Source organism: Falco punctatus (genome assembly GCF_963210335.1).
Source record: "Falco punctatus genome assembly, chromosome: 6".
Taxonomy (NCBI): Eukaryota; Metazoa; Chordata; class Aves; order Falconiformes; family Falconidae; genus Falco; species Falco punctatus.
Window position 1 is genome coordinate 49411096 of NC_137585.1, and position 14662 is coordinate 49425757.

Genomic DNA, 14662 nt, shown 5'->3' on the forward strand with positions numbered 1-14662 from the left:
AATTGCTCTGAAAGTCTAATGACAAAGGGGGAGAAGTGCCAGAAATTCACATGATTTATTATCTTCCTACACTTCAGTTTCAAGAAAATGTACAATCCCAGAAGGATTCTCAACCACTTCCTGACAGCCCCTCAGCACTGAATTTATACACAAGGTAAAAGAAAATTTAATGTAGAGTATCAGAACTGATTAATGGAAGTCATGTCAGCTGTCAGTCCTCTGCAAACTAATTAGACAAAGCACTCAAGAAACTCAGTGCTGTATGTGAAGGTTACCAGAAACTTTAAAGAGGATTATAAAAATAACAGTAGTTTATTAAAATAAAAAAAATCCTTCTATGTTTAATACGTATTTACTTGGACAACTGATTTCTGTAAAGAAACTAGGATACAGTCCTACAAATTCATTCTGATTATTTGCTTGAATTTTCTAATCTTTTTTACTTTTTACTTTGAGACCTTTCTTTAATTCTTTAGAACACAGTTCTAAGACTCTACTGAAGTAATAAAACCCAAAGAATTCTAGGTAAAAATAATCTCATACACAGTGTAACAATTTCATTATGAATTTATTCATTCTACTACATGCCATGACTACTGAAGACTGAAATATTCTATCTTGAAAGAACCTTTGCTTTAAGCATGCCCAAAAATCAAACTCTGTAGACACTAACATGCACTTGGCCTTGAACCACATTGGAGCTCTCATGTGAGAGGACATTGAATACCAAAGGAAAAACATGAAAACACTTCATATAGGACAACATATATGAACAACTCAATCTGAATGTTCCCACACTTAAACACCTACAGCTGCTTTTTTTTTTTTTTAATACTACGTGTCTTAGAAAGCATCAGTGTGTCACAGCACTATCCAAACTAGCCAGCTGCAACAAGGCTTTTACCACCCAATACCAGGTTAACTTCAATAAGTAGCTCCCACACCTTGCCCCAGCACAGCCACCAATCCCCAGCAAGGTTTCAAAAGTTCACCTACTGCCTGTGCTGTTTCTTCATCCTCTTCAGGCCAATCCACCCTGCTTCTTGCCTCTGCTGCATCTGGATTCTTTCTTCTCTGGACTCCTCTTCCAGCCAGCCTCTCCTCAGCCAGGCTAACATTCTCTCAGGGCCTCTCCTTGTTTCTCCTACATCCAGGGCACTCTCTCTCCTCCCTCTGCTTCTTCCAGGTCTCTCTTCATCAAGTGCTCTTCTTCACACAGTCCTTAGAGCTATTTAACTACTTAGAAGAACCAGCCACAGCTGCACATTGTCCACATCAGCCAACCCACCGCCCCTGAAGCCAGCCCACAGTTGTATATTATCAATGTTAATTAACCCACCTTCATTCCTCTACAGTTCCTCTATATCAATGAACTCTTTTCATCACTGAAGTCTTTAATCAAAATACAGAGCATTCATGAACATTATTCTGTCAGAAGTATTGGACTCAGTTCAGCCCCTCCATCAACTGAACAGGTCAAGCTATTCCACTAGAACCAGGTAGTGCCATTGCCTCTATCTCAGAACAGTATCACCTTATGGTATTTTCTCTATGAAAAGTATGTCTGTGTGGAAGTTCAGAAGCCAGAGCTCACTGCAGCTCTTAACTGTGAGCAGAACTGATATGTCTACTCCATCCACGTTGCCTTTACTTTTTTATCTGTATTCTATATATAATTCCACATGGGACTACTGGAGATCAAAAGCCAAGCCTAGTGTATCCATGCAACTTACACTCTTTTTCATGTTACGTTTTCCCAGTGAAAAACAGCTGAGGCTCCTAGGCATCCTCAGCTAGTGAGGCAGAGAGCCACAGGCCAATGGCATCACTGAAGATGCTTCTTGGTCTGTTTGATAATTGGGTCAGCTCAGCCCTTCAATAGCCAAATCCATAACTTTCCTGGTATCACCCACCCCTATAGAGGATTCCCAGTTTCATCAGCCCTTTCCCACTCCTTTTCCATGAATCAGATCCCAGCTGCAACAATGTGGTGGACATACGTGAACTCACGCATGGCCCTGCTATGTGTGCTTAGAGACAGCGGGGGACCTCACCTTGTAATAAACTTTCAATGCAAACATGCTTGACAGCCTGGTTCTTGCAAGGTATGCCAAGTCCCATTTCTCCTTAACTTCCCTAGAGTCCACACTTTCCCTAGAGTGCACACACATCTGGAAAAGCTATAAACCTAGAGAACAAACCTCAACATATGAGTGGAACATTTCCTTGTAGCTAGTCTTGTCACGCCTTTTCTTCATCCCCAGATCCCAATCCCTTGTTTGTCCTTTTACTCCTTCTTTAAGACATCAGTAGGCCTTCTCTCAAAGCTACAGTTTGTGAGTCCAGCTCCAAATTCACCAGTTCCAGGACATCTCAGACTCCCAGTCTCTGGAGATGCCACACTACAGCAACAGAGAGGCTCCGGTTACAGGTTTATCACTCTGGGATTTTCAGGGAAATTCCTCTCACAGAGGAGGACTGTCAGAGGTGCCAGATTCCACAAGGGAGACTTTGGGGGCACACCCCTTCTGCCTGTAGACATTTCAGTCCATAGAGAGAGTCTGGGGATGACAGATTCGGTGTCCACACTGTTTTGTATCCACATGTCTGAGGAAGAGCCGGGGAGGTGTCCTTCGGGGGCCTTTTCTTTGATCGTGGTCTCTGTGAGTGACAGGAGGAAAGTCCTGGTTGATAACCATTGGGGCAAACTGCTAGCATGAAGTGTGTGGCATCTGATATGCTATATTTTCAGGAAATAACAGATTCAAATACATCTACCCACACAAAATTAAGGATCAATATCCAAGCCAAGCAGCAGTATGTCCACTGGGGCTGGTGTGCTCCATTTAGATACTAAGGTGCCAAGCTGACAGATGTTTCCCAGATTGTTTTAAGTTGCCTCGTAGAAGCAGAGAGAGGTGCTGTACGAGGTGGAGAAAGGTGGTATCTCATATTTCACAGTGTCACAGCTTTAAACTGTCTTCCTCTCCTCCATTCACCCTCTCACAGCAGTTCCCTGGAAACAGAGGAGCTGACAGATAATTCCCCCGATTTAGGACAGTGGAGGGGAGGAGCAGGCATGATGCAGGTAAGCTGGGCACAGCTGAATGTTTAGAAGCAGTCAAAGGGCCTCAGAAGTCCTGGCATGGCCAAGGTGTCCCATGGGCCCCGACATGTGCATGTAAACGGAGCACACTGAGGGCACCCACACCCCTCAGAGATCAAATGGCTTAACAGATGCCAAAGACCTCTTCAAGAGCTTAGGTCTATGATAAATTTAAAGTTAATTAAGCCTCACAAACTTTGTTTCTAATTCCTCACATCTTTGTGGCAACCGATATCTGATTCTAGCCAAAATACAGTCTAAACAAAAACTGCCTAGCGTGGTCACAAACGTGTTTAGCTTGAAATAATTAACTCAAACAGCAAAGCAGCAATTAGTTACAGTTCCATCTGCTGACGGGTCATTCTTCATTATTATTAAGTATAAACACATCTTGGAGTTACAGGCAGGCCCTGCCCTCCCACCATGTCTGTCATACTGTCCAGGGCCACCTGACCTCTTTACAGCTCTCCTTGGCTGTCCCTTGGGAAAAGAGGGACAGGTCAAAACAGCATGGCAACGAGCGGCTACGGCCTGCTCCTGTTTTATGATCGATTGGCATTGAGTTTCCTGGAGAAGAATCAGACCCATGCTCGGAAGAGAGTCCCACGCATCGCACACAGAGGCAGCTTGGCAGGCACACAGAGCCCCTGTCCACCCCCAGGCATCCTGGTGAAATGCCCGTACTGTTACACCACAAGGGCCAGACTGCAGCCCTCAGAGTGCAAACTTGGCAGAACGGCTTCCTTAAACCTCCTGAAAAGTCCATACTCCTTTTGCACAGGCAGTCTACTACCACCCTCGTAGCTCTTAAGTCCTAAAGTCATGCCCATCACTGGCAGAGGCTGCAGGGCAGGACTATGGATGTACAGCTGCCATCTGCCTGCATTGTTTCTGATTTCCACAAGCAAACCCAAAGTACCACCCTAAATATCCTGCCAGACTTGCTGTTGCACACCCAGGCGTGTTATATTCTTCAGCCAGCGCATCAGACACTCTCAGGGTAATCGTGTCAGTGAAACCAAGCAAACACTTCACAGCAGAATGAACTCACCTAGGCAATCTATAAAGGATTAGGCAATTGCAAGTGGATGACTATTTCTCACAGAATAATCATTCTGTCTCTAATCCTCAGCCCTGTAGCTTAGGGAAAACCCACAAAATACCTTCTAAAAATGAGCATGGGAACTAAAATTCATAACTCTACTGGATACAAAATCCACAGACTCAGCAGAGCTAGCAGTTATGCCACACATAAGATGGTCCCTCCCTCCAGTAATGCAATCAACAGTCTGACAACTGCCTTTCTCTCTTTCAAAGATATATCTTACCAACTTTCTCCTTTTATCCTTTCTTTCCAAGATGGTCTACCTGCAATGTAAACTAACTGAAGTCCAAACAGGTGTTCTCAAATTGTGTTTGGTTTTGAAGTCTTCTCTTTTCTTTCAGACCTGAAATCTGCCCAAATCTTTGTCGAGTTTTACCAAATGAGGAGATAAATTGGCCTTCACCGTAGCAACTAAAGAGCAACACGGTGAAGACCTGTAGTCTTCTATCAATTTAAAACTATCACAGGATCAAAACAGGATTCATAGGCTTTCTTCAAAAGGGAAAGAAGGAGCATTTGCTATCAAAAATGTTTTCTGGAGCCATACTGTCCGTATGGAAATGAGCTCAGCGGGGATTTAATTCCTTACCAGGCTGGATACTTGTAACTATTTCACCTTATACTGACTTGAGAGCAGGCTGTTATCTTGAAGCAATCTGTCAAGGAATTCAGTACCATTTTTTTCTTCTCTGTTACACTAGTGGAAAATTTTCTATCCTGACTATTTCAAAGGAAAATTAGATTTCTTACTAAAGAAATTATTTTCAAAAAAGAGTGAGTGTGAGGCTGCTTGCCTTGCAAAATGTTGGCTTCTACCAGAAGCTCTTGCAGCTTTCCAGACAAAAACTGTCCAAGCAGGAAGGGACAAATAGCTTGTGGAGAGATCTTCCTTTTTTTACAAAGGCTTGAAATTTCTTTGAGTTAAACACTCCAAGCAGTTCTGTTTCCGGTCTTGGCCATTTTTGAACTTGTATCACACTATGGAGTAATACCTTACAAGTTTTGTACTAGTGTAATTTTAAGATACCTGCATAAGCCACTGAAATGTCATAAATACCTTTTAAACAGCTGACCTGCAAAAGAATGAGCATGTTACAAGCTGCAGATGCGCTTGGCAGCGTGAATCTCAGTCAATATAAAAAGCTGGGGAGTGCCTGGGGAGTGCCTAATGAGCTGTACTAGAACAAGACTTGAGGGGATATGTTAACTAACACAACATCAGCTATGACTCTGCAATCAGGGCTGACAGAAACAAGCCTGTGGTTGGTGACCAGCTGACTGCTATCCTGCTGGCTGCTGCAGCTTGTCTTCGCTGGTGTTTCTGAGCCAGGGGTCAGCATGTAAGGTAACAAGCGGAGAGATGCAAGGCTTACACAGCTGACACGGCACTGCTCTCTTTCCTTCCCATGCTCAGGGAGGATGTGCACACCCAGCAGCCCCAGCCCTGCTAGCCTCAATCTTCTGACACTCTCTTGAGCTTAACAGGCACTTCATTTCATCCTTGACGTGATACTAAGAGACTTCAAGCAGAGTTTTAATTTTATCGTCTGCCTGCTGGCCACTTAGGACATTTAACCCTCCCACACCTCCTAATGCAGCTGACTAAACCAGATCACAGTACCAAGTAAAATGTTTCTTTTCAGGCAGAATGTGTAAAACACTTATTTATCCATGGTTTTAATTTTGTACCAAAAAGCCAGTGAGATGGAAAGTCTTTGAAATTAAATAAAGGCACTAAATACACAAGTGACAGAAGACAGGGGTCTGAAATACACTCAGCTGCTCTGAATTTTGCTAAGCCTTGGCTCAGGCAAAGCTGTTGAGTTGGACAGGGAGCCTACAAAGCACGAAATGAAATGGGATTTGGGTTAATTTTATTTCGTCATGTGCAGCAGATGTTTGGGTGTTTTGATGCAGAGATTCAAGTGAAAATGTTTAAAGGGTGTTTATCACAGAAGCCTACTATTTGCAATTTCAGCTAAAGGTGGTAAAATGTATCTAAATAACAAGAATCAAAAGATTGAAAGGAACAGTGTAACTGAATCATTCTCCCTTGATTAGTGAGACATAACTGCCACCCCTGCATCTTATCCTCTCTTACTTCAGTCTCATTTTATTTCCTTTATCCTAGTCACTAGAAGAGAGGAGCACATTTAATTCTGAAACTGTTTGATCACTTAAATATACAACTACAAAAATATCTGTAAAGAATAATGAAAAGGACAAAATTTTTGTACAGACATTACTTAACAAAAGCAATAGTGTTATGATATCCATGGAAATAGGAGCAGTTTGACTCCAGAGATTACCATATTCGCTATATTCTAACACAGCCACCAAAACACAGCAAACATATATATGTTATATCTAAGTGCTATGATACTTACAATTATAGGTCAGGCATGTGTAAATTAGTTCCATGCTAAATAAAATCGGAGCATTTGTATATTAGGTTTTTTATCCTCTGAAGAGGTCTTTTCATACTTTACATTGAGAAAACTTTGCTCCAAAAGAAAGCTAAATTTATTGACCTAAAGCAAACCAGAATTGTCATGTGTTGCTTTTAGTTCCTTTTCCTACGATAAAATGATTTACAGCAAATTCTCTTATCTGATCTACCTCAAACAAATGAATTCTGCTGGGAGTTCAGCATATTCAGGAGGAATAGAGTGTCAGTTAAAACTGGCTGCACAGACCTCAAAGGAGGATCCTGATCACAAAGTTTTGCTGGTTGGTTATTTTTATTGCTACTCAGTATATTACAGAACATCACATCAGAAAAGACAGCTTGGGTCATTCAGCCTATCTTCTGCACTCTAAACTTCTCCGTACATTGTTCTCACTAACACCTTGTTATCGAACCCACTTGGGTCCCCCAGCAGTGCTGCAGCCGTTGCAGCTATCACCTGACTTCTCCCCTAGTGCACAGCCTCATGGCACTCTCCGCAGCACCACCGCACTCCCACCACGGGAAGGGGCAGTGTGTGTCCCTTGCCGTATCTGTGAGCCTATAAGCCCCACTCAGGGCTATAGTCAAATGATTAAAATGAGTAAAATGAGACAGACCTCTGCCACTGGACTCTGCAGCTGGATACCGTCATGCTCTCAGAGGCAACACACAGCCCTTCGTGTCCTTCACCTTCTGCCCACGTGTACGCTCCTCCTCCGTATTCTCACCAGATGAGCAGAGCAGCTGCCTATTCGAAGTCATCTACCCATTTCTCCATCCACTAGCTTTAGATAACAAAGGAGCAAACATGCTGTCCCAGCTGAAAGGTTTAATGTTTAGAACATAATATCAACACAAATGTTGATACAGCAGCTTTGCACCACCAAAAACGCAGTTCCCCTTTCAGTACAACATACAGCATTTGTTTTCTTAGGTGAAATGAGTAAGTATCAATGCATGGGAAGTTATTGAAGTATTTTTAGAGATGTTTAAAATACCTATCAATTTTTATTTTGCTCTTGTTAATTTTCTACAGGTAAAACAAGGGGAATTGAGTTAGATAATTATAGAAAGAAAGGTACAGAAAAGAATACCGCACAACTTTTTAAAACATTGAATGCCTTTCAAAAGTTTTATTGGCCCTCAAACATAATGAAATTACAGCTTGGTATTAGTTAATGATTGTTCTCTAATGCAAAATAGATGTGGAAGAGACTCCAGAGCTTGGTCTAGTGTTTGTCCAGGCAAAACTAACAACACTCAGTGTTTCTAACTCATGTTTGCACTGAAAGTTTGCTGTGTCCAATACCTTCTTAGTACAGATGTCCATTGCTTAACAAGACATATTAGAGATTGTTTTTCCTGATATGCAGCTAGAAACCCCCTTTCTACCATTTTAAAACCACCACCGCTTTTTTTCATACTAACATGCATGGAGACCATTAATTCCTTTTTTCTTCAGAGCTTCCTTTGCATATTTGAGGAGTGTTACCATGCCACCATCTCTTCTCAGCTTTCTTAACTCTTCCCTCACAGTCCACCTTTTCTGCTCTTATTGCTCTATCCTTGACTTACTGCATTTATCCACATAAATTTCCCAGTTATTCTGAGTTCTAAATACTGTCCACTGTAGTTCTTCCAGCTCCTTCCAGTTTACTATCTGCATGTGAAATAAATGTACTCAATAATATCATTGATGGAAGTAGTGACTGACACTGGAAAATCCATTTAGAACATAATCTGAAATATTTTTTCACTTTGACTAGGAACTTTCGGATGTATTTTGTAAGCACAGCTCCTCAGTCCCTTTTTCATGTCACGGTAATTTCATCAAGACAGGTTTTGCCTAGGGTTTTTTTAGAAGAACAGGATATGACAGAGAGCCAACCAGCTTACTAAAGTCAGTTGTTTTTCTCTCTGTCTGAAAAGCCTGCTGTTCTTCGTAGAAAGAAATTTAGTTGATGTGACATTATGTTTTTTTCCAAATCTATTCTGGCTGTTATTTGTCATTTAGCTGTTTTCCAAGCTTTTCGGTTATTTCTTCTGCAACCATTCTAGCCATTTAAGTTGAGCTGACTAGTCTGTAATTTCCTTTTTGTTTTTTAATACATCTGAAGACAGGCAGTATGTTTGCCCTTTCTGGAATGTCATCCTTTCTGAATAAGTTTACAGAATAATAGTTAATGACTCTGGCATTGTTTGTGTTTGTTCTTGAAGAAGTTTCAAGTCCATTCCATGTGAAGACACTCAGCTATGCAAACATTCAAACATGTTCTTGCACCAGTCTGCTCTTCTAGGCTTCCTGTCACTGGCGTTAATGGTGTTAACTATCTGACCAGCACACTCTCAATGTGATGGCCTCAGCAGGCTGTATACCGAGCTCTTTCCATCATTTTAGCATAATTGGCACTTAGCTGTTTGGGGTCCTTTAATTATTTCTTGGTCCTTTCATTACTATTAGTGTACTGATGAAATGTACTCCTGTTACATTTTACATCACTGCTACCCGTGTCTCAGTTCTTGCACTCCTGGTGCTGTGCATGCAAGGTCTTCTCACCCTCAAGACCAGACTGTCAGTTCAACATTTTGTTCAGGCCCAGCAAGCATTCATGGTTTAGTGAAGTTGTTTCCTTATCCTTTTCCCAGACATTGTGCACATTTTTTTCTTTTCTGAGGCTGCTAAGTCTCCTAAAATCTTTTTCCTTAACCTTCCTTCGGCAGAAAGGTTATGACCTGTGTTTTTAAAGTCTAGCTGTTTGTTGTCTTTATTCTTTGGTTCTTTCTCCTTCCTTTCTAAAGTATCATGCCTTTCGTCTCCAAATTCCTGTTTAATTTTTCCCTGTTATTCATAGTCAAGAATAACTATTTTTAATTACTTATTTTAAGTTCCAGTGTCAAGAAATTGCTTTCAGCATATTGCAAGAGCTTTTCATATGTTTTGGTTAAATTTACAGCTCAGATGATTGACAGTTTCTGGCACTCCTAAAGCCTTTGATTTCATTATACATTTCCTTTGGGGGCAGTTAGGAAGGAGTTTTTAGCTGTTGTTTGGCAGTGCTCCTCGGGCCCAGGATAGCCTCTCTGATGATATCCATCACCTGATACCATTGCAAGAACGTGCAATATGAGAAGTTCCTGTGTCTGAAAAGAAAGATGAAAGATACTCCAAGTTTCCTCCTAGCAGCATGTACTGTACCATTGCAAAGCTGCCTGCTTCAAAATGAATTTGGGCTCTCACCCAGTCTGGAAGCCTCCCCTGCCTAGCAGAGGAGAAGCAACCTGCATACCCAGTGGGCTCCTTCACCAGGAGATATGCAACTCTTACTTTTTGGATAAATGTGAGTTTTGGAAAAAAAGGGCCAGCTGCTTCTTTACCTCTTTAAAATTATCATCACAGTCAACCTGTATAAAGACTGTCATCTCATTCTCTCCTCTTTTTGTTAGCAGAGATTTTCACTGGTGTTTGTTTATGTCCCTGTCTCCTCTTTCTCTGTATATTCTTAACTGTAAAGCAATATATTTTCCTTCTTTTATGAGCCCAAACTTCTTGAGCCAGCTATACCAATGTATATCAATATTGCAGTCGTGTGAGCTATTCCCTAAAGCCTCTGCTACGCCAATTAAGTAATAATTTTAATTATGTGCTGAGATTTCTACTCCTGCTCTCCCTAGAGACATGGTATTAAGCACATGCATCAATAAAGCCTGCTGTTCAGCTTTTCAGTATTTTAGCTTCTCTATTTTTTATTAAATTTTTGCATTGCCCTTGCCTGAATATCCACTTGTACACCATGCACTCATTGGTCTGTTCTAGCCCTCTAAACGTTCCTGAATGAGAAAACTACACTGTAAATTCATAAAAATTACATTTTAAATGGAAGGTGGCAGTTATGATATATTGTAAAGGTATGTCAGCCCAATAGGCTTTTTAGTATTTGCTATAAACAACAGAACACTGAGTCTTATAGAAATACCAGAGAATTTTGCTTATGCAAAATGAGTGGCTGCATGTCTACTTTAATACAGCAGTCACTCCAAGTGTTAAATTCAGTGTCCTGAGCAGAAAGCCGTACTGTTGAGAGGTTGTGGGGGCTGATGCTCAGTTTGTTGTATTTCTTACTGGCTTCCACAGTGCTAAATCAACCAGTTCATGTTCTCTTCCTGGCTTGCTGTTGCTTTCTTTGTATCCAATTTTCAGACAGGCAGACATAAGCATTTTAAGACATAATGTGTTCTTTAGCCAGCAATCTCTTTAGTGTCCACTAGTGCCTGAATAAAAGATGATGTTGCAGGATAGGACACTATTGTAATTCTGTTTCACTTCTTTTTGTTTAATTTTTGACAAGCAATGGCTTCTGATAAAGGAATCCTTTCCGCACATTTTCCCTTTAGATTTTAGCTCTAAGATTATAATTTGAAATAAACCAGCATTACACCAAGAAAAATTCTATAAGTAGTAGTTACAAATGAAACACGGAAAATGAGAATGGATGTACAAAATACCTAGGGCCAAATTCTACTATCAGTTCTCTTCAGTAAGGTTGGATCAGTACACCAAAAAACAAGATTTACAACCTCAGGACATGTAACAAAAAAAAGGGTTATGTCAAACTGAAAAAGCTAAACAAAAAGATGAAGGGTTTGATGTTTCTGAAATGGATCTAAAGTGTTATTGAAGCCATCAGGATTGTAGGGGTGCCGCTAAGAGAAGTGCAAGACAGCAGTTATTTATTAGATAGGCTGCGCTTCCAGTATTTATTACATGAAAATACACATTCAAGCTACTTCTGCTTGTGTGTCCTCTACACTAATTCCAACCATAAGACCTCTCCTGTGATTCAACCTAACAACTTTATCCTGCTTTTCTAACTCTTTGTCTTAAGACATTGTGCAAATTATAACAACCCAGATTTTCATACAGCAAAATAATCTTCTTAGTGGATTCTCCACAGGGTTTACTTATTCATCCTTCTTTCCCAGGTCTTCAAATAATGTAGGCAGCAACTTTTTTCCCACTTCTCTTCCACTGGAAAAAAAAAAATATTTTTTTTACCACTAGACACTGATGTCAATGTTGATCATAGAAAACTCCTTTTAAAGAATGCTTATTATTTATTCAATTTTCAGATTCAGCATACATGTAAGGTATTCAAATTGTGCTATTTAATACTGATAGTCTCTTTTAGAAGGCTCTCTAATCTGTGCAGTTATTAAGTATAATGGGATTTACTTCAACAAAGTCTAACACTAGGAAGGAAAGTACATGTGGTAAATCCTATTATAGCTCAAGAGATGGGTTGCATTTCCTTGTTTATTTTTAATCCTCTGTTGGCAGGAACAAAAACTTTTCAGGTGCTTGGGTTTCTTTCTCTGATTGTCAATTTTACTGCTTGAAAGGAGGGTGAAGGTTGAACATTTCCCTTTGAAGCGGGCAAACAGCAATCTCATGCAGCTCAACAAAGGGAAGCAGGAAGCCCTGTACCTGGGCAGGAACAGCCCCAGGCACCCCTACAGCTGGGGGCCAACCAGCTGGAAAGCAGCTCTGCAGGAAAGGCCCTGGGAGTCCTAGAGGGCACAAAGCTGAACATCAGCCAGCATTGTACCCTTGCAGCAAAGGCGGCCAATAGTGTCTGGGGCTGCATTAGAAGCAGCATTGGCAGCAGACTGCAGGAAGAGATCCTGCCCTGCTGCTCAGCACTGGTGAGACATCTGGAGTGGCAGGTCCAGCTCTGGGTTCCCCAGTGCCAGACAGGGACACAGTGGATATAGTCCAGCAAAGGGCCAAGGAGATGACAAAGGGCTTAGAGCACCTGACATCCACAAGAGGCTTACAGAGCTGGGACTGTTCAGCCTGGTGAAGGCTCATGGAGATCCTACCCATGTCTATAAATACCTGATGGGCATAGCAAAGAAGATGGAGCCCAGATCCACCACAGTGGGACCCAATGACAGAAAAGAGGCAATGGGAACAAAATGAAATAGGAGAAATTCCATTTAAGCATAGAAAACCACTTTTACTGTGAGGCTGGTCAAACAATGGAACAGGTTGCCTAGAGAGGTTGTGCACCCTCCGTTGCTGGATCTACTCAAAACCCAGCTGAAAACTGTCCCTGAGAAACTGTTCTATCTGACCCAGCGATGAGTAGGGTATTGGACCAGGCAATCTCCAGAGATGTCTTCTAGCCTCAGTGATTCTGTGACCCTGTGAAGTCATCCATTAATTGGCTCCAAATCTAACACAAACTAATCTAGCGGTATCTCACTCTATACCACTAGTTCCAAGCACAGGAAGGCAACCAGAGTCTGTCTCTCTACTTAAAGAATATATTAGGCTGATTTTTCAGCTGTTTACACTACCCAAAGACAGGTTCATTTTTATTAGAAGACAAACTCTCCACTCTTGATGCTTTCTGTTCCATTACCACTTCTGCACACACACACACACAGAAATAAAAGAAAAATATAAAAAAGGAAAAGAAGACAAAAGAAGAGAGAAAGAAGAAAAGAGGGGAGGGGAGGGGAGGGGAGGGGAGGGGAGGGGAGGGGAGGGGAGGGGAGGGGAGGGGAGGGGAGGGGAGGGGAGGGGAGGGGAGGGGAGGGGAGGGGAGGGGAGGGGAGGGGAGGGGAGGGGAGGGGAGGGGAGGGGAGGGGAGGGGAGGGGAGGGGAGGGGAGGGGAGGGGAGAAGAAAGAAAAAGAAAATAAAAGAAACATTAGTGTACTTGAAAAAGAATTACAAACATTATCAACATCTTTTCTCCTTTCTCTCTTCTCTTGTCTTCTCTTCCTTTTTTATCTTTTTCTTTTCTAGTTCTAGTTATACTCACCCATGGCATTTTTTCCTTTTTATGTTAAATGATTACGTCAGCCAATAGAGAACCAATGAACAAAAATGCTGTAAAACTGGAAGGGTGGGAAAATGAATTCTTCTTCATGTCCATTCAAAGGCATGAAATTCAAAACCTGACTTCCATAGAAAGTGACATTTAATTAGGCTGTTTGTGATCTTAGACACCAAAAAGAATAAAATGTAACATGACACATACAGGTGGAATTGAATCAAGATTGAATTCATCTTTTTACACACCAGGAGGGGTGCAGGTCTTTGGCAGTGAATGCAGTTTACATTTTCCACTTTGACAGCATTCTTCTATCAAAGTCTTACAAAGTAATTCTTAGTTCCAGGCAAATGTACATGGGAACCCCACTTAACAGCTCCAGATAGGTAAACACCAAACACATTGAAATCTACAGATACACAACCACATCCCCTGCAGTCTAGTTTTGGAAAAATACATTTGGGACCAGTTTTCTTACTGCAGACAATGTTCACTGCAATGTATACTATTTGTACACCAATGTATATTGCTGTGTTGGTTTCAGCTAGGATAATTTTCTTCTTAGTAGCTGGTACAGTGCTGTGTTTTGGATTTCGTATGAGAATAACGTTGGTAACACACTGATGGTTTAGTTGTTGCTAAGTAATGCTTACCCTACTTTTCCATTTCCCCATACTCTGCCAGCGAGCAAGTGCACAAGAAGCTGGGAGGGGACACAGCCAGGACAGCTGTCCCAAACTAGCCACAGGGATATTCCATAACACACAACATCATGCTCAGTCTAGAAATTGGAGGGAGCTGGCCGGGAGCCACTGATTGCTGCTTGGGGACTGGCTGGGCATCGGTCAGCAGGTGCTGAGCAACTGTACTGTGCATCACTTGGGCTTTATTCCTCTCTCTCTCTTCCCTTCTCCTCATTATGACAATTATTATTGGTTTTGTTGTGATTGGGTTTTGTTTTGTTTTTTACTTTATCTCAATTATCTCAACCCACAGGTTCTACCTTTTTCCGATTCTCTTCCCCATCCCACTGGGGCGTGGGGGGGAGTGAGCGAGCGACTGAATGATACTTAGCTGTTGGCTGCAGTTAAACCATGACAATTGCACGGACTGACAATTCTAAGACAGACAATACACTTAAAATAAAATCAAATTCTCCATAACA

At 41.6% G+C, this 14662-nt stretch overlaps 1 long non-coding RNA gene across 4 annotated transcripts in view; it reads right to left on the bottom strand.

The window, feature by feature from the left end:
- LOC308065990 overlaps positions 1 to 13155 on the bottom strand; it is a 51944-nt gene extending 38789 nt beyond the window's left edge. The window contains exons 1-2 of one of the 4 annotated variants that reach the window (XR_013928993.1): positions 7278 to 13155; positions 997 to 2661 (exon numbers count right to left, since the gene is read on the bottom strand). This is a non-coding gene — a long non-coding RNA (uncharacterized lncRNA). Of the gene's footprint in view, positions 1 to 996 lie in introns of all 4 variants that reach the window. The other 3 variants (XR_013928994.1, XR_013928995.1, XR_013928996.1) reach the window with 3 other exon arrangements.
- Positions 13156 to 14662: the final 1507 nt, after the last annotated feature.